The sequence below is a fragment of the Ascaphus truei genome, unplaced genomic scaffold, assembly GCF_040206685.1.
Source record: "Ascaphus truei isolate aAscTru1 unplaced genomic scaffold, aAscTru1.hap1 HAP1_SCAFFOLD_1985, whole genome shotgun sequence".
Classification (NCBI taxonomy): Eukaryota; Metazoa; Chordata; class Amphibia; order Anura; family Ascaphidae; genus Ascaphus; species Ascaphus truei.
The window spans coordinates 33,970-53,935 of record NW_027454892.1 but is presented as its reverse complement, the minus strand read 5'-3'; the positions used below and the strand labels follow the sequence as shown (position 1 = coordinate 53,935).

The 19,966-nt window shown below is 51.3% G+C and overlaps 1 long non-coding RNA gene across 1 annotated transcript; it reads right to left on the bottom strand.

Annotated features, from left to right (window-relative positions):
- Positions 1-764: 764 nt before the first annotated feature.
- LOC142477136 (uncharacterized) lies at positions 765-15,360 on the bottom strand. The gene is made up of 4 exons (XR_012792187.1): positions 14,712-15,360; positions 4,808-4,992; positions 4,655-4,702; positions 765-2,143 (listed from the first exon to the last, which is right to left on the bottom strand). It is a non-coding gene; the product is annotated as an uncharacterized LOC142477136 (long non-coding RNA).
- Positions 15,361-19,966: the final 4,606 nt, after the last annotated feature.

Sequence of the window (19,966 nt, the reverse complement as noted above, 5' to 3'; positions counted from 1 at the left end):
AGGAGGGGTTGATGTGCAAGGGAAGGGGGGTGGTTGATGTGCAAGGGGGGTTGATGTGGAAGGAGGGGTTGATGTGCAAGGGAAGGGGGGTGGTTGATGTGCAAGGGGGGATGATGTGCAAGGGAAGGGGGGTTGATGTGCAAGGGGGGGGGGTTGATGTGCAAGGGGGGGGGGTTGATGTGCAAGGGAAGGGGGGTTGATGTGCAAGGGGGGTGATATGCAAGGGAAGGGGGGTGGTTGATGTGCAAGGGGGGGTTGATGTTCAAGGGGAGGTTGATGTGAAAGGGAAGGGGGGGTTGATGTGCAAGGGAAGGGGGGTGGTTGATGTGCAAGGGGGGGTTGATGTTCAAGGGGGGGTGATGTGCAAGGGAAGGGGGGTTGATGTGCAAGGGAAGGGGGGTTGATGTGCAAGGGAAGGGGGGTTGATGTGCAAGGGAAGGGGGGTTGATGTGCAAGGGGGGTGATATGCAAGGGAAGGGGGGTGGTTGATGTGCAAGGGGGGGTTGATGTGCAAGGGGGGTGATATGCAAGGGAAGGGGGGTGGTTGATGTGCAAGGGGGGGTTGATGTTCAAGGGGGGGTGATGTGCAAGGGAACAGGGGGTTGATGTGCAGGGGGGGGGGTGATGTGAGGTGCAGGGGGGGGGGATGTGAAGGGGGCACCCAGATAGGCACTTGTCCCTCTTTGTTGGAAGTGCTGCTGTTATTCTCCTTTCTGGAGATAGTCCTTGAGCTCAGGACCCAGCATGGGCACCTGTTTAAGGGCCTGTAGCAGGGCAGAGGAGTCCATGGGGGACACGTCTGGTGAGGGGAACTGCTGAGACCTGAGTGTGTCTGGACTCAAATACCCTGAGTGGGCAGAGGCAGAGTGAGACAGCCCAGGGTACAGCATGGGCAAGGTTCCTGGATACCAGCACTTTTCCAGCATGGGGAAGTAGGCAGAGGCAGAGGGTGGTATTAGGTAAAAGGGAAGGCAGACAGGGGGGTGAGGCTGGTAAGAACTCATTGCCGGTGGGTCGCTGCTGCTGAATCGGGCCTCCTCGGTGGCCTCCATTCTGGGTCTTTTTGTCGGTGTCTCCTCTTTCATTTAACTTTTGTCATCTTTGTACAGAACTCTGTAAATTGTTAGCTTCATTACAACATTCATATGTTATTTCCCCCCTTTGTTATAGTACCTGCAGTTGACCATCCAGGCCCTCCAAGAAGATCTTCGAACTCAGAGGGACCTTAACCACCTTCTACATCAACGTGACGTCCAAAGCCATCAATTCCAGATTGTCCACTTGTAGTGTATAATGGCATTGTCTAAAGAGCTCTGCATGTTTTTTTTATTGGATAATGTGTATCTCAGAAGTTAACTTTTGGGTGGCAGGACAACAAATGTCCATGATATAAATGTCCAGCGTGAGACACTTGGAGAATTTGCAACCTTATATCCCATGCTTCGCTTGCATGCACGTAAATTCTTTGAATACAGTATATGTGAATGTCTATAACAACATTTGATTATATTGTTAAAAAAATAGAGGGAAAAATTACTCCTGTTCAGACTAATTTATCGATGGCAAGCATATTCGAATAAAACTCCCAGCAAAGTCAGGGTCAATGTTCTACAATTACTGTACAAACATTTTCATTCGATAGTTTTGCAAGCTGTTGCTGATGCCAAATGTCGTTTTATTGCGATTGACGTCGGAGTATATGGGAAGCAAAGCGATGGTGGTGTGTTCAGAGCATCCTCACCGCTCAAGTTAATCGAACAAAAAAAACTTGTGTTTCCAGCTGACAAAACATTGCCATCAAGTAACCGGGACAAGATGCCTCATGTACTCGTAGCAGATGAGGCCTACCCGTTGCTGAAGTACCTCATGAAGCCGTATCCTAGAAAATCGTTATCAAAAGAGGCCGAAATTTACAACTACAGACTATCTAGGGCTCAACGTTGTGTTGAATGTGCATTCGGTATCATGTCAGGAAAATGGAGAATACTCTTAAAATCTATAGAAACATCTGTGCCAAATGCCAAACATATTGGGAAATGTGTCACTGTACTTCACAATGTGGTCATCGATTTAGAAGGGTCTGTTGATTCTTCTGTTATCGATTCTGAAGATGTAATTACTTGTTCTCTCCGTCGAAATAAAGCTAATAATGTAACAGGGAAAATGGCAAAATGTATCCGAGATTCGTTCAAATATTACTTCAATGCCGAGGGAGCAGTGCCATGGCAAAATGATGTGTAATAAAATACATTTCCATGTGAAAGTCAGGGAGGGGGGGCGTGAAAGGCATGGAGGGGGGCGTGAAAGGCAGGGAGGGGGGGCGTGAAAGGCAAGGAGGGGGGTGGGGGCGTGAAAGGCAGGGAGGGGGTGGGGGCGTGAAAGGCAGGGAGGGGGGTGGGGGCGTGAAAGGCAGGGAGGGGGGGGGACGGGTGCGTTAAAGGCAGGGAGGGGACGGGGCGTGAAAGGCATGGAGGGGGGGCGTGAAAGGCAGGGAGGGGGGGTGTGAAAGGCAAGGAGGGGGGTGGGGGCGTGAAAGGCAGGGAGGGGGGTGGGGGCGTGAAAGCCAGGGAGGGGGTGGGGGCGTGAAAGGCAGGGAGGGGGTGGGGGCGTGAAAGGGAGGGGGGTGGGGGCGTGAAAGGCAGGGAGGGGGGGACGGGTGCGTTAAAGGCAGGGAGGGGACGGGGCGTGAAAGGCAGGGAGGGGACGGGGGCGTGAAAGGCAGGGAGGGGGGGGGCGTTAAAGGCAGGGAGGGGACGGGGGCGATAAAGGCAGGCAGGGGACGGGGGCGTAAAAGGCAGGGAGGGGATGGGGGCGTGAAAGGCAGGGAGGGGACGGGGGCGTGAAATGCAGGGAGGGGACGGGGGCGTGAAAGGCAGGGAGGGGGGCGTGAAAGGCGGGGAGGGGGCGTGAAAGGCAGGGAGGGGGGCGTGAAAGGCAGGGAGGGGACGGGGGGCGTGAAAAGAAGGGAGGGGGGTGGGGGCGTAAAAGGCAGGGGGGGCGTGAAAGGCAGGGTGGGGGGTGGAAAAGCAGGGAGGGGGTGGGGGCGTGAAAGGCAGGGAGGGGGATGGAAAGGCAGGGAGGGGGCGTGAAAGGCAGGAGGGGGGTGGGGTGGAAAGGCAGGGAGGGGGGTGGAAAGGCAGGGAGGGGGGTAGGGGCGTGAAAGGCAGGGAGGGGGGTGGAAAGGCAGGGAGGGGGGTAGGGGCGTGAAAGGCAGGGAGGGGGGTGGGGGCGTGAAAGGCAGGGAGGGGGGTGGGGGTGTGAAAGGCAGGGAGGGGGGTGTGAAAGGCAGGGAGGGGGGGCGTGAAAGGCAGGGAGGGGGGGGCGTGAAAGCAGGGAGGTGGGGCGTGAAAGGCAGGGAAGGGGTTGGGGGCGTGGAAGGCAGGGAGGGGGGTGGGGGCGTGAAAGGCAGGGAGGGGGGCATGAAAGGCAGGGAGGGGGCGTGAAAGGCAGGGAGGGGGCGTGAAAGGCAGGGAGGGGGCGAGAAATCGTGCAATCCACGACTGTATCCGCCTCTCCGAGCGTCTGAAAGCAATCCAGCGTTCCTGGTGTGTGGCTGAAGAGGTGAGGGACTCCCTCCTCTCAAACGGAAAAGAAGAGCAAAAAATTGAGTTGGAACATACCTATCATACAGGGATGAGAGAGAGAGACAGAGAATGAGAGAGAGACAGAGAATGAGAGAGAGACAGAGAATGAGAGAGAGACAGAGAATGAGAGAGAGAGACAGAGAATGAGAGAGAGACACAGAGAGAGAGACAGAGAATGAGAGAGAGACAGAGAGAGGGACATAGGGAGAGAGAGACACAGAGAGAGAGAGACAGACACACAGAGAGAGAGAGAGAGAGAGAGAGAGACAAAAGTAATATACTGTATAACCATTATACCGTACCCCCTAGTATTCGTGTAATCATTGTCCCACACCCCCTATTACTCACGCTTTGGCAATACTGAAATGTTCTTTTGACATGCCAATCAAGCTGATTTGATTTGAGAGACACAGAGACACACACAGAGACACAGAGAGAGACAGAGATACAGAGACACACACAGAGACACACAGAGAGAAACAGAGACACACAGAGAGAGACAGAGACACACAGAGAGAAACAGAGACACACAGAGAGAAACAGAGACACACAGAGAGACAGAGACACAGAGACACAGAGAGACACACAGAGAGAGACAGAGACACACAGAGAGAGACAGAGACACACAGAGAGAGACAGAGACACAGAGAGAGAGACACAGAGAGACACACAGAGAGACAGAGACACACAGAGACACACAGAGAGAGACAGAGACACACAGAGAGAGACAGAGACACACAGAGAGAGACAGAGACACAGAGAGACACACAGTGAGAGACAGAGACACACAGAGAGAGACAGAGACACACAGAGAGAGACAGAGACACAGAGAGAGACAGAGACACAGAGAGAGAGAGAGAGAGAGAGAGACACGGGCCTATTTAGTAAGCGTCGATAAGGCTGCGTCTATAGTATTTCAGACGGAGGGAAGGCACACACGCTGCAATACACTTGCTAAAGCCTGAGCTTTTTATGGCTTTGCAGGGTATGCAGCGGGTGCGATTGGGGGCGTGGCAATAAATATATGGAGGCGTGGCAATGACATTCCGGCGCGGACGTCACTTCCCTACCTCACATCCCGATCCACCGGCATTTTTTCAGATGCAGCATCTGAAGCACTGTGCAGACAAGAAGAAAAATGCACACAATGCGCACCAGAGATTAAAATATAGTAAATTATTTATTAATAAAACAAGAAATAACCGAGGGGGATCCAAACCCACCTCAGTACTTTCTTCTCGTTGCTATTGCCACACTATACGTCCTGACGCCGGAAGGGAAGTTGGTACGCGACCAAGACGAGACACCGGATTTACAGTGGAACCACAACATACCACAGATTGCCGGAGGACCACACTGCGAGGGGCGCAGCCTATCGAGTTTCCCGGTCATCGTCCAAACTCTGGAGCTGCGGATTGACCACCGGATTACCACGGAGCACGAGCCTGTCTCACACAATGCTTTTACCAAACGGATGTTTGTGAGTTTGCTATTTTTATCTTGTCCAGGAAATGAAATTGTTAAACCGAATTTACACATGGAGCGGGCGCTTTCTCTTCTTTTTTTTTGTTTAGATATCTATCGAGGAGGTGGTTGTTTCCCTGAAGAGAGCTGCCAGGGCTCCAGAGGATGCCCGAATTGGATCCTTTTATGATTGAGTTATAACATAGCTATTAGAGCTAGGTTTCTGGATTTTTATTGTGTTTAGGCATAGTGTTTATTATTATTTTATTACAGCTACTTTTTAGTAATTGCACTGTTATTAATTCTGACCACTAATTCTCACTGCCATTATAATCTCTCTCTAGCCACAACCAAATTGCTATATCAGCTATATTATTTATTGGTTATACCAGGGGAGCACAAACTTTTGCAGCTCGCCCCCCTGCCTTCCCTCTGCTGGTGCTCGCGCCCCCCCTTACCTTGATGCGGCGTCACGTGACCTGCAGCGGCATTTGACGAGGGTGACGTCACATGACCCCGCGGCATAATTTAACATACTGTGCTATATGTATGCACACACAGCTGTCTTTTACACATACAAATACTGTTTTTCCATCCCTATACACCAATAGGGACCACAAAGTATCCACACACACTTTTAGTTGTGCTACAAACTCTCACATTTCCACACCCACCCACACCATTTATATCCACTCCCACTCCACACACACCTTTTGTAAAGCACTGTATATACTGTGGGCTCTCCATTCATTTTCATTCACACTGATACACATACACACTCTTTCATCACTTGCTTTCAGGAACCTTTTGACACCTCTAGGCATAAAACACATCCACACTGGGGGAAGGACCAGCACAGATAACATTCCAAGAGACACTGTTTTTAAGTATACCTTTTGCTTGCTTCATTCATTGTAACATCGCCGGAAGAAGAGATCAGTGTATCTCGAAATCTCGCACAAATAAAAGCATTTCGTTAGACACAGAACGGTATCATCTATTTATTTTTTGATTATTGAAGCTCGGCTAACACGGTACTGATACCTCTATATATATTGCGCGCTCACACACACATATAACGTTTTATCCAACTTTTTCATTTATCATTTGTAGAGAAAATGAACAATGCCGCCAGAAGTGCTATTTTTCAAAATGTAACATCTCTACTAATTAGTGTAAAATGATACTTCATATAAAGCAGGTTATGGGACCCAGTATAAAATGACCTTCATGTAGCTTATCACATCCCAGTATATGGATACCTTCTATTATCACAAGCTGCTAACATGTGACAGGGCTCAGAGTCTGAGCCCAGAATGTGACATACTGAACATTCTCATTCTAAATTTCAAAAAATATTGTGTTGATTTCTGACCTGACTGCCGTGGTTACAGCTCAACCACTCTGTTCTACTGTATGTCACCACTTTCTGCCACAACCAGCTGACGGTGGATCTGCAAGGAGTTCAACGCTCATTGGCATCACATCTGTGGCTTGGTTGACGTATCTTTTCTCCAGCTTTTTATTGTATTGTTTTTAAATAGATTATATTTATTTAGTTGAATAGATATTTATTTAGTTGAATAGATATTTATTTAGTTTAATAGATTATATTTCTAAGTTTAATAAATTATATTTCTTAGTTGAATAAGTTATATTTCTTAGTTTAATAAGTTATATTTGTTAGTTTAATAAATTATATTTCTTAGTTTAATAAGTTATATTTGTTAGTTAATAGATTATATTTGTTAGCACAGTAGATTATATTTACTAGTATTTAAGTCTCCCCCTCAGTGCCCCATTAGGACCCGTGCGCATATTTCACATCTTTTCGGAGTCGCTTATTTTTTAGACCCTCGGAGCCGAAACCTAAAGCTAAGAAAGTTCGGATCAAGAGGAGCCGCACAGCTTAAAGACAGAACATTTCCAAGGGAGATGGAGACAATTTGGGTAAGATCTGATTAAAGGACAACCTTTGAGGAAGGAAAGGGTGACGGGGGAGTCTAAGAGGGGGGTGAGAGAGCAAGGTGGTGTGTCAGATTGGGGCAGAGCAAGAGAACGCACAAATGATGGGGATTTGCTGCAAACCAAAAAAAAAACAATAAGTAGTGATACTTTTACCGGTGCCCCTTAGTCTCAGGGAAGACCGGCATTTCGTCCAATGGATACAATATGATTGATGGGAAAGGGCACACGGATTTGAATAAAAAAAGATAATTTATTGTGCCACAGACTACAATGTTTCGGCTGCTGGCCTTTCTTTGCTGGATTTAGTGGGTTTAGCCACTTTACCTGAGAAAGACCAGCAGGCCGAAATGTTGTTGTCTATGGCAGTGCAAGAGAAAACAGGTTGGGGGGGGGGTGGGTTCTCGCAAAGTCGCCGACCCATGGGTGAGTGTCTCCGGTGGAAACTAGTCCTGGACCCCGGGAAAGCTGTCTGTGGCCCATACAAGCTGAGTAACATGTAGAAAGGACACATGTATGTTCAGAATGAGTTAGCATGGTATTTTGAGAGGCACCATAGCAGGTCAGTGCAAGTCAGTGCAGAGCACTGCAAGGTCAGTCAATATGAGGAAGGGTCCGATGGAGGAGTTGGAGGGTCCCAGAATATCTCTTAAAGCAGGGGTGCGCAAATCGAGGGGCACGACATTTTCTTGGGAGGAGGGGCTCGGCGCTTACAGAGGCCCCTCGCTCTTCCCCACAGCATTTAAATTAAATGCCGGAGATCGCGCGCAAGGCCTCTGTAAGTTCCCTTTCCTTGTCTCCGGCGGCTTCTGGCGACAGCAACGTGGCGTCACATGATATGGCATTGCCATAGCAACGTGATATCACATGACGTCGTTACATCAGAACGTCGGAGACAAGGTGGGGAAGGTGGAGGGGGGAGCAGGGGGAAAAGGTTGTGCAACCCTGTCTTAAAGCATTGTCCTGCATACAGATCAGAGGCCAAGAATGGATATGGATATCCGATGTGAAGCCGGAAATAAGACAGAAAAGACCGTTTCGGGGGAAGAAGGTGAGTGATGAAATAGCCGTCACTGTGTAACTCTTCCAATTACCTGCAACTTCATGCAGAGAAATAGCAACGCTTGTTTTTAACGTGCTAAGCGCCTAATGGGGAATTCAACTGCTGAGAGGTTAAGGGAGTTACTCACCAAACTCAGCGACGTTTCTGTGTCTCTGTGATAACTCCCCCAGGACATGCCTGAAAACCAGAGGTAACTCAATGTATTTTTGATAAATAGAAACATGACCTTCTGGGGAGGGGTATATAATGGCTACTGGGCCTGGTGAGGTGGGTATAACGGGTACTGGGCCTTGGGAGGGTTGTATAACTGGGTACTGGGCCTGGGGAGGTGGGTATAACGGGTATTTGCCCTGTGGAGGGCGGTATAACGTGGTATTGGGGATGGGGTATAAGTGGCACAGGAGCTCTTGCGATACAGAGTATCACTGTCCCTGGTTACAAACACGTCATGTCTCCTGCAGATCAGGACACGCACGAAGGTGGTGCCCTTTGTGCCACCAGACGACGAGGCGGGCTACGAGGCGGACGACGAGGCATACGACAAAGCGGGCGTCAAGTGGAACAATGAGGTGGGCTACAAGGCGGCCGATGACGCAGACGTGGTGTACGATGACCATGGAGCATACGACAGGTGTGGCCGGATCTGCTGCTTCACCTTTTTTAGGCGGAGAAGACCCCGGGAGCAGGTAGGAGAATACGAGAGGTGCGGACAGATCTGCTGCTTCACCTTTTTTAGGCGGAGAAGAAGCCAGGAGCAGGTAGCAGAGGAGCCAGGGCGTAGATACAGGGGTTTTCTAGGGGCCCTGAGAAGTTGGTTTGACCGCAGGAGAGGCAGATAAGATCAGGAAGGCTGCGGGAGGGGCAGGTAGTAGAGGGAGATAGGGATATTGGGCGTGAGAGGGAGAGAGAGAACAAGGAGCAGGGCCGGAGCACGGGTTTCATGCGCCCGAGGCGAAACTTAAAATTTGTGCCCCAGTTGTATAAAAAATAATAAGATAAATAAAATAATAAAATAAACAGTGGCGTAGCTATCGGGGCTGCAGGGGGTGCGACCGCACCCCAGCGCGACACAAAATAAAAATAAAAGGGCGCCAAAATACTGGATAAAAAAAAGAATAATTTAAAAAAAAAGATAAATAAATTAGAAATAATAAGAGGAAAAAATAATAATGATTATTAATGCGCCCCTAGGACCTCTGCGCGCTAGGCGACCGCCTAATGGACGGCCGGCCCTGCGAGGTATGCGGGAGGAAAAGGGGCGAATGGGATAGATATGCAGGGGGATGGGGGAGCAGGTGAGTTATACACAGGGGCACAAGGGCCCCATCACCCGCATCTCTATATACTGAGTGTGCCCCTGTGTATAACAACGCTGATCTGTGCTGCTCCATCTGATCTCACTGCGCAGTGATCCAGGGACCATCCGATCGCCATTTAATGGGGTCAGGAAGGAATTTTTTTCCCCCATTGCACAGCAGGGGTTATGTTTCGCCTTCCTCTGGATCACAGCAACAAACTGCCCTTTGTGCATGAATTATCAGTGAGATCTTTATACACCCTGCATTGGTCTTCACCCCTTCGCTGCCGGAGGGGCCTGCAGTGCATTGCTCTGCGTGTTACTATATCGCTCCGCAATGTGCTGCAGGCCCCTCCCAGCAAAGAGATTAATTATTTAAATACAATACTCTCTTTAATCAAACCTATGTGTAGTGTCTTTTCTGTCCGTTGTATCTATTGCTAACAGCTCAGTGATTCTTCCCCAGGACGCTGCACTAGTGTCACGCTGCCAAGCCCGGGTGTGAGGGAGATTTATAGGGTCACATACTGCACCGACACACTTTATTCGAGCAAATACCCAGTATGTACCTGGCAGATACCTGGAATGCGCCGCTCCTCACCTCTGACAAGCCCCGTTGTGTTTGCCTTCCCAGCCTGGGTTCATGCCTGGCTGACGGGCGGCTGATCTGTTAAATGATAATGATTAGGATTTAATAGGCTGCAATGCTTCGCGTGTCTACCAGATGGCATAAATTCATGAATTGTAATGCAGTATATATATATATACTGTGCAGTATTGCAGCCAGCGGGAATAAAATGCTTCAATCCCTGCTTGGAAAATACCTCAATGCACTCGGGCAGAAAACAGTCACAAACCTCAATACACCCGGGTATACCCGAATTCGTGGGACTAGCCGAGCTCGAATAAAGTGTGTCGCCAGTGTATACACTTCTGCCAAAACACGAGTGCAAACAGGAAGCCCCTCTGATCTCATATCTTTTATTACACAAAACGGTATCTAAAAAGGTAAAAAGAACATACATGGGATTCTGCTACAAATATCTCTCTAATTACAAACCAATTAGCAAATCATTCAGATTAGAGTCGAGCGAAAAGAAAGGGTTAAGTATCTCAGGTACAGTATATGCAGTGTAGGCTGTGTTGCAGCATTACATGCAGGGGACAACGTTTAGGGGATATAAGTAATGCTGATCTCAGAGCTGACCGGCTGACCTGCTCTACCGGCTGACCTGCTCTACTGGCTGAACGGCTGACCTGCTCTTCTGGCTGACCGGCTGACCTGCTCTACTGGCTGACCGGCTTCTCTTCTTTCAGCTAAATGACCTGAATTGTGGCCCCTGTATCTCCCAATTAAACGTTTTATTGGCATATTCTTGTTTGACTCGTTCTATACAGACATTTTTTATATATTCATTGTGGGATTTGATAACATCTGTCAGATCTCTCAGAATATCACATTCTGTACGTTTGTGCTGAAGTTTTTTCCATTCTCAATTTACTTAATATTAGTTTTTGGCATCAATTATTTATATCGAGTCCAAAATACCTTTATACAGAATGCTGTTCCCTTTAGCCCACAAATGCTGCTTCATTAAAGCCCATGGGTGGCACTCTATGCATTCTCAAACTTTTAGGCAACATCCCTAATTTCCAAAAGTGGGATTAAATCTGTGCATATTTAAATGGTTAATTTTCTTACTCAAACTACTAAATCCCTCCCCAAATATATCCGTTTCACATAAAAGTGTGTGCGCTTCTCCTTCCGCCTAACTGGCACGTCGTCCTTACGGGCGCCACTCCGTGTAACTCCACGCTGCCCTCCAGTGGCAAAAGAAATAAGATACATTTACTGTACTCGTCTGGCAGCTGATCCCGTATAAGGTGGGTAACTCTGTATTAGGGGTCTTGGTAGACTATATTTTATACTTATGTCGGATAGATGAGGAATTAATATTCCTAACGGGTTATTGTGAGAGGCCTTAGATCTTATCCTATATGCACGCAGCCCTCGCCTCTCTGACCTTGAACACATACTTCAATCTGATTTTTTGAGACTTGAAACTGGATTTCCTAAAACAAACTGATTTTAAACACTGACAAGACTGTAACAATGGTATTTGGGACCAGAGCTAAATTGCTAACGCTTCCAATGACAGAGCTTCAGATAAAAACCAACTCTAATACCATCCTAGCCCCTGTTACTGGTTTGAAATATCTGGGCATATAGTTCAACTCCCATTTAACATTTGGGTTGCATATTGATACCCTGACATCCAAATCCTATGCCAAACTTGGTGTACTTTATAGCAGGGGTGGGGAACCTTTTTTCTGCCAAGGGCCATTTGGATATTTATAACATCATTCGCGGGCCATACAAAATGATCAACTTAAAAATTAGCCTGCTATATTTGGTCAAACATTCAATTAACTGGAACTGCTTCTCTTTGGTGAGGCGTGTGATGTTAGCTGGTATTGATGATGTTGCAACTCGCAACTGGTTTTCCAGGTTTGGATGACTGACTGACTGACACTTGTGTGACTGACTGACTGACTGACACTTGTGTGACTGACTGGCACTTGTGTGACTGACTGACAGACTGACTGACACTTGGGTGACTGACTGACTGACACATGGGTGACTGACTGACTGACACGAGTGACTGACTGACTGACACTTGTGTGACTGACTGACTGACACTTGTGTGACTGACTGACTGACACTTGGGTGACTGATTGACTGGCACTTGTGTGACTGACTGACACTTGTGTGACTGACTGACTGACACTTGGGTGACTGACTGCCACTTGGGTGACTGACTGACACTTGTGTGACTGACTGACTGACTGACACTTGTGTGACTGACTGACTGACTGACACTTGTGTGACTGATTGACTGACACTTGGGTGACTGACTGACACTTGGGTGACTGACTGACACTTGTGTGACTGACTGACTGACTGACACTTGGGTGACTGACTGATTGACACTTGGGTGACTGACTGACACTTGGGTGGTGGGTGACTACTGTATGACTGATTGTGGGTTGGTGTCTGTATTCTCTCACACACACAAATCGGAGCAGGGGGGGTGGGAAATCACACACTCTCAGACCCTCTCACTCATACACACTCTCTCACTCACTTTCAGACACTCTCTAAACAAGAATGACAATCAGCTGCAAGAAGTGGCAATTTGAGATGCATGAGGGACGGTTTGACAGCTTAGATCACACTGAGTCATTTTATGGGGCACAGATCATTGGGGGGGGGGGGGTGTCTGCAAAAGTTAATCATACAACATGTATTGAAGTCAAGGAGACCAATGATGCTGGGATTAGGCATCAGGCCTTGTGGTGTCCCATGACCCTCCTGCCCTTCCCCTGTCAGGGCCCTGCATAGCTCCCTCTCCTCTTACACTGCGGCACTGCGGAGCAGGTGCTCTCCTCCGCAGCTGCTGCCCGGTGTGGGGAGGAGGAGAGACGGTAGTGAGGTGTTTCTCCCTCCGCAGACTCGTTCTTCTATCCCCCAAGCCTCTTATACCCCCTCCCCCCCATCCCCCAAGCCCCACTCCTCTTATACCCTGTCCCCCCCGGAGCGCTGCTTACCTGAGCCGCTCTGGTGATACTCAGGTCCTTCATCACCTCAGGCGGCTGCTGCCACACACAGATAGTGACACACACACACAGTGACACACACAGTGACAGTGACACACACACACACACAGACAGTGAGACACACAGAGACAGTGAGACACACACACACAGACAGTGACACACACACACACACACACGCAGTGACACACACACAGAGACACACACACAATAAGCCCACCTCTGCAAACACACTCAAAAATAAGGCCTTTCCCCCCTTGGGGTGGGTAAGGTGTCTGGGAGGGGCTATAAGGGGGCATGTGGGTTACCTGGGGCCCGTGGATGGGCTGCTGGAGCTGCATAGGTAGCCAGTGCAGATGAGACTGGCAGGGGCGGAGCCTAAAGGGAGGGACACAGGGGCGGAGCCTAAGGAGCCCGGCATTACTGGAGGAGAGAAGGGAGGGGGGCAGTGCTGAGGGAAGGGGAGGCCCGGCATTACTGGAGGAGAGAAGGGAGGGGGGCAGTGCTGAGGGAAGGGGAGGCCCGGCATTACTGGAGGAGAGAAGGGAGGGGGGCAGTGCTGAGGGAAGTGGAGGGCCCAGCATTACTGGAGGAGAGAAGGGAGGGGGGCAGTGCCGAGGGAAGGGGAGGCCCGGCATTACTGGAGGAGAGAAGGGAGGGGGCAGTGCTGAGGGAAGGGGAGGGCCCGGCATTACTGGAGGAGAGAAGGGAGGGGGGCAGTGCTGAGGGAAGGGGAGGCCCGGCATTACTGGGGGAGAGAAGGGAGGGGGGCAGTGCTGAGGGAAGGGGAGGCCCGGCATTACTGGAGGAGAGAAGGGAGGGGGGCAGTGCTGAGGGAAGGGGAGGCCCGGCATTACTGGAGGAGAGAAGGGAGAGGTGCAGTGCTGAGGGAAGGGGAGGCCCGGCATTACTGGAGGAGAGAAGGGAGGGGGGCGGTGCTGAGGGAAGGGGAGGCCCGGCATTACTGGAGGAGAGAAGGGAGGGGGGCAGTGCTGAGGGAAGGGGAGGCCCGGCATTACTGGAGGAGAGAAGGGAGGGGGGCGGTGCTGAGGGAAGAGGAGGCCCGGCAATACTGGAGGAGAGAAGGGAGGGGGGCAGTGCTGAGGGAAGGGGAGGCCCGGCATTACTGGAGGAGAGAAGGGAGGGGGGCAGTGCTGAGGGAAGGGGAGGCCCGGCATTACTGGAGGAGAGAAGGGAGGGGGGCAGTGCTGAGGGAAGGGGAGGCCCGGCTTGCACCCTACACTTGCTCCATGTATGAATAGGTGGGCCAAAAAACAAATCTTGGCAGAGTGACAGCACGGGCAGCCAATCAGGAGAGGGGGAGTTTTTTTTGTTTAAACCATTCTTGCAGGCTTGCTTCCCGGGGGCCGGACCAAAGGATTTTCGCGGGCCGGACGTTCCCCACCCCTGCTTTATAGGAACAAATACTCCCTAAGGCCCTCATGCAGTATATAGAATAAGGGGAGTAAACCCCATGATGTTCGGTGCTCTAAAAAGTGTATATGTAGATATGGGTCAAATGCTGCACCTTGGTATACTTTGAAACTTGGTGGAAAAAAGAAAGAAAGTGATCCCACTGCAATCAATATATGAAGCGTTGAATATATAATTGAAGCAACAATTATGCAGACTTATAAACCTTAGGGGGGGGGGGCCGTTGTGCAGGGGTTCGTAAGGAGACAGGATGAGAAGCTTTGTTTAGAAACTCCTCTCCTGTACTCACGTATAAGCCAACCGATGCCTGCTGCCCTTAACCCGCCTGGTGTCTTCACTGCTTGCTCCGTTGAACTCCCGGCATTACTCCACGTGTGCGGCGCCTCCGAATGACGTCATCGCCGTCGCCAGCCTGGTGAGTCCGGGAAGATTACACAGGACGCATCACGAATGCCGGCTAACCCCGTGACTGCAAGGGGAGGAGGTATCGTGGCGTCTGCTCCGTAGTGCAGGGGATCCTTAGCGCGCCCCAGCCGTGAGGGTAGAATCAGCAAAATTGAAGAAAACTTCGGCGGTCACTGCAAACGAAGGAACTCAGCCATAGATGAATTAAAATCAATATTTATTCAAATCTTGGTGCTGGACATCACAGAGATTCACCTTCTCTGACGCGTTTCATTCCGTTAGGAACTTTATCTTTACTTTGATAAAGTTCCTAACGGAATGAAACGCTTCAATTTTGCCCTCATGCAGTAAGCAGCGATAAGACACTTATCACCAGCTTATCGCCAAAAAAGCCTACAGCGATTCAGTAAGCCCAGAGAAGCTGGCGATAAGAGCAAAAATTACAGGTTTTTTTGCCAAAAAATAAGTAAATAAATAAAAATTACAAATCGGCAGACGCGCGGTGATAAGCCACTTTTCGGCACTGATCGCCAGTTTTTTCAAACACGCTCAATTCTATAAGCCCTGATCAGCTTATTGCGGCTGATCGCCACTTTAAAATTGCTGTTTCTTCTCCAAATTGTCCACCACAAAAGTTGGCAAGAAGGTGGGGTGAAGCTGCGATGAAAATAAAATGCATGTGTCCCAGAGCTGATATCCATTAATATCAGCACCAGAGACCCCCGGCATGAATCCCATGCATAAAAAATGCATTTACAGGCAACTTCATTACCGCCAAGGCAATGAAGGGGTTATACTGCTGCGGCACAGTTTATTCGAGCATTTGCCCGTTCTGTGCCGCAGCAGTAGCCTGGCGCGCGCCCGAGTGTGACGGGGCGCGCGCCGAAGCAGCGGAAGAGCGCCCTCCGATCGGGGCGCTCTCCCTACCGCTGCCGGGTCCGCCGGGTCCCCCGGAACCCCCTGCCGCTGTCCCGCGATCGCGGGACACCAGGGCTCCCTCGGGGAGCCCCTGGACACGCGTGCAGGGGGCGCACGCTCCCGATGACCCGAGGGGCGGCCACTAGCAAGCCGGGAGATTTCCCGGCTTGCCGGTACCGACCACACTTCAATAAAGTGTGTCGGTAGTGTATACCCGTGCCAGGCTTATTGCGGGTAGCGGGGGTGGGTGAAGGTGGTATTTGGCCCTGGGTGGGTATTTAGGCCTTGCCAGGGGGTTGCGGGATGACTTAACCTCTTCTTTACCTTAGCAGATAATACCGCTAAGGTAATGAAGGGGTTAATCCCTCCGCTACCCCCCCACCCGGTAGGCCTAAACACACTTCCTTGGGGCCAATACCCCATTCACCCACCCCCACTACCCACAATAAACAAAAATACACATAACAGCCTCACTATCCACTCCTAGGTCCCTAATAAACCATTACAATATTCATAAAACCATTATTTTTTTTACACACAGGATTAATACCGCAGTCCAGCAGGGGTCCCCGGTGGTCCAGATGGGTGTCCGCAGGTTCCACAGTTCACTCTGGGGGGTGCCCCACCGGTGTCTGGGGGACTTCGGGTTGTCCCCGCTATGCTCCGTGGGCCTCCAGGTGGTCCCCGCGGGTGTCCGTGGGCACCAATGGCATCCACGCGGTTGTCTGGGAGCTTTCAGGTGGTTCCCACAGGTGTCTAGGGGCCCTCGGGTGGTTCCCACAGGTGTCTAGGGGCCCTCGGGTGGTTCCCACGGGTGTCTGGGGGGCCCTCGGGTGGCCCTGTGGGTGCCTGGGGCCCCCACAGCTGTGGGGCCACCAGTTCTTCCCCGCAGGTGTCCTTCGTGGGTCCTCAGGTGGTCCCTGTGGGAGTCTAGGGGTCCTTGGGTTGTCCCCGTGGGTCCCCGCTGGCCTGCTGTACCAATCCTGTATTTAAAAAAACAAAAACATGGCCTACATTTACATCAATACAGCTCCCCCCACCCCACCAAACACATACAGTGCAGTAATGGGCAAAATAACTATTATCCAGACACGTGGTCATCTCTCCATCTTTACTATACAGACTTGCACAGACGATAGTTGCGAGCTGTGACTCCCAGACAGGCAGAAAGCTGCAGTGATACCCAGGGGGAGGGGGAGAGACCTCTGATTGCTTCCTCCTCTCCTGCAGCATCTCGCCCAGTGTATCATCCCATACAGGAGTCACAGCATGGGGGGGGGGGGGATCCCATCCTATATGGCAGAGGAAGGATAGCAGTGCCTGTCCTACCCCTCCTTGTCACATGGGATTAGGGCTATGTTATTGAGTGAAGGGTTGTATGTTTGTATTAGTAGGGACAAGCAAGGCCGGAGCCAGATGGGTTTCTCCTGCCTCTGTCCTCCTGTCTCCTGACCCTTCCTGTAGCCGGACATACAGAATATGGATAACAGAAGGGGAAATAAAACTAAGAGGAGCCGGCAGGAGAAGGCCGTGTCATATCTATTCTTATTAAATAGTATTCTTCCCGAGCTGCACTCAGACCTCTCTCCCACACACCCACAGGACAGCCCACTAAATAGACACAGCCCCCCCCCCCTATGATGTCAGCAGGACCTCCTCTCTGTCTAGGCTGCACAGAGCCAGGGGCCTGCCTCTATCACAGAGGCGGGGCTTGGTGAGGGGGAAAAACCCATGGTCACTACTGGCGCCTGCCCTTACCAGGGCTTACTCCAGTAGTAGAAGGATAGGGTGACCAGATTTACAAAAGTAAAAACCGGGACACATTATAAAAAATTTTTATAAAACAAATGATATCACCAACTGCGCCCTTTCTCCTTTGTCTCTACCCCGCCTCTGTCCCCCCTTCTCTCACACACACCCCTTTCTCTCTCCCTCCCCCCATATTCCTCTATTCTCGTTCTCCCCACCCCTACATTCTCATTCCACACTTCCCTGTCTCTCGCCCCCCTCCCCCCACTCTCTCTCTACCCCCATTCTCTCTCTCTCTCTCTCCGCCCCTCATTCGCTCTCTCTCCCCCCATTCTCTCTCCCTCACCTCATTCTCTCTCTCTCCCCCCCATTCTCTCTCTCTCCCCCCATTCTCTCTCCTCCCCTCTCTCTCACCCCTCTCTCCTCCCCTCTCTCTCTCTTCCCCCCACATTCTCTCGCTCTCTCCCCCCTCTCCTTTCTCTCTCCTCTCCTCTCCCCTCCTCTCTCCCTCTCATTCTGTGTCTCTCCTCCATTTTCTGTCTCTCTCTCTCCCCCCCATTCTCTGTGTCTCTCCTCTCTACCCCATTCTCTGTGCCTTTCCCCCCTCATTCTCTCTCTCTCTCCCCCCATTCTCTCTCCCTCCCCTCATTCTCTCTCTCTCCCCCCATTCTCTCTCTCTCCCCCCATTCTCTCTCCTCCCCTCTCTCACCCCTCTCTCCTCCCCTCTCTCTCTCTTCTCCTCTCTCTTCCCCTCTCTCTCTTCCCCCCACATTCTCTCGCTCTCTCCCCCCTCTCCTTTCTCTCTCCTCCCCCTCTCCCCTCCCTCTCTCCCTCTCATTCTCTGTCTCTCTCTCTCTCCCCCCCATTTTCTGTCTCTCTCCCCCCCATTCTCTGTGTCTCTCTCTCTACCCCATTCTCTGTGCCTTTCCCCCCCCCCATTCTCTGTCTCTCTCTCCCCTCCCATTCTCTGTCTGTCTATCTCTCCCCTCCATTCTCTGTGTCTTCCCCATTCTCTGTGTCTCCCCCCCATTCTCTCGCTTTCTCTCCTCTCCCCCATTCTCTCCCTCCCTCTCCTCTCCCCCCATTCTCTCCCTCCCTCTCCTCTCCCCCATTCTCTGTCTCTCCTCCATTTTCTGTCTCTCTCCCCCCATTCTCTGTCTCTCTCTCCCCCCATTCTCTGTCTGTCTCTCTCTCTCTCCCCCCATTCTCTGTCTGTCTCTCTCTCTCTCCCCCCATTCTCTGTCTGTCTCTCTCTCTCTCCCCCCATTCTCTGTCTCTCTCTCTCCCCCCCATTCTGTCTCTCTCCCCTCCCCCATTCTCTGTCTCTCTCTCTCCCCTCCATTCTGTCTCTCTCCCCCATTCTCTGTGTCTTCTCCAATTCTGTGAAACCCCCCATTCTCTCTCTCCTCCCCCATTCTCTCTCTCTCTCCTCCCCCCATGCTCTCTTCCCATTCTGTCCCCCCTCCCTTCCCCCCATTCCATCTCTCTCTCCCCCCATTCTCTCTCCCCCCCCCCCATTCTCTCTCTCTCTTCCCCCCATTCTCTCTCCCCCCCATTCTCTCTCTTCACCCCCTCTCCCCCCCCATTCTCAGCTCTCTCTCCCCCCCCATTCTCGTCTCTCTCTCCCCCCCCCATTCTCGGCTCTCTGTCCCCCCATTCTCTCTCTCTCCTCCCCCATTCTCTCTTTCTACCTCCATGCTCTCCCCCCCCATTCTGTCTCTCTCCCTCCACCCCCCTATTCTTGTCTCTCTCTCCCCTCCATTCTCTGTCTGTCTCTCTCTCCCCCATTCTTTGTCTCTCTCTCCCTATTCTCTGTCTCTCTCTCTCCCCTCCTTTCTCTGTCTCTCCTCCATTCTCTGTCTCTCTCCCCCCATTCTTTGTGTCTCTCTCTCCCCCCCCCACTCTGTGCCCCTCTTCCCATGCTGTGCCCCTCTCCCGATGCTGTGCTTCTCTCCCCACACTGTCTCTCCCCATCCTGTGCCTGTGCCTCTCTCTGTCTCTCTCCATGCTGTGCTTGTGCCACTCTCTCTGTCTCTCTCTCTCTCTGCCTCTCCCCATGCTGTGCCTCTCTCTGTCTCTCTCCCCCCGCCCCCCCCCCCCATTGTGTGAGTGTGTTTGTGTCCCCCATTCTGGACCATACCTGCATGGGTGGGGGAAGCCATATTGCGCCCTGCAGCAGACACCGGAAGTTCTCACTGACACTTCCGGGTCTCACTGCTAGGCTCCGCAGTTTAGTCCCGGCCCCTGCTCTCCTCCATGCTTTGTCTGCTCTCTGCTGCCCCCCCTGCTCTGATGGTCAAAAGCGGAACAACCACAAAAACCGGAACATTTTACAGCATGCAGGGCAGCCGGGCAGAGACTAAAAAACCGGGACAGAGGTTAAAAAAACGGGACAGGGGTTAAAAAACGGGACTGTCCCAGCTAAACCGGGACACCTGGTCACCCTATAGAAGGATAAGTAGCCCGTTCTGC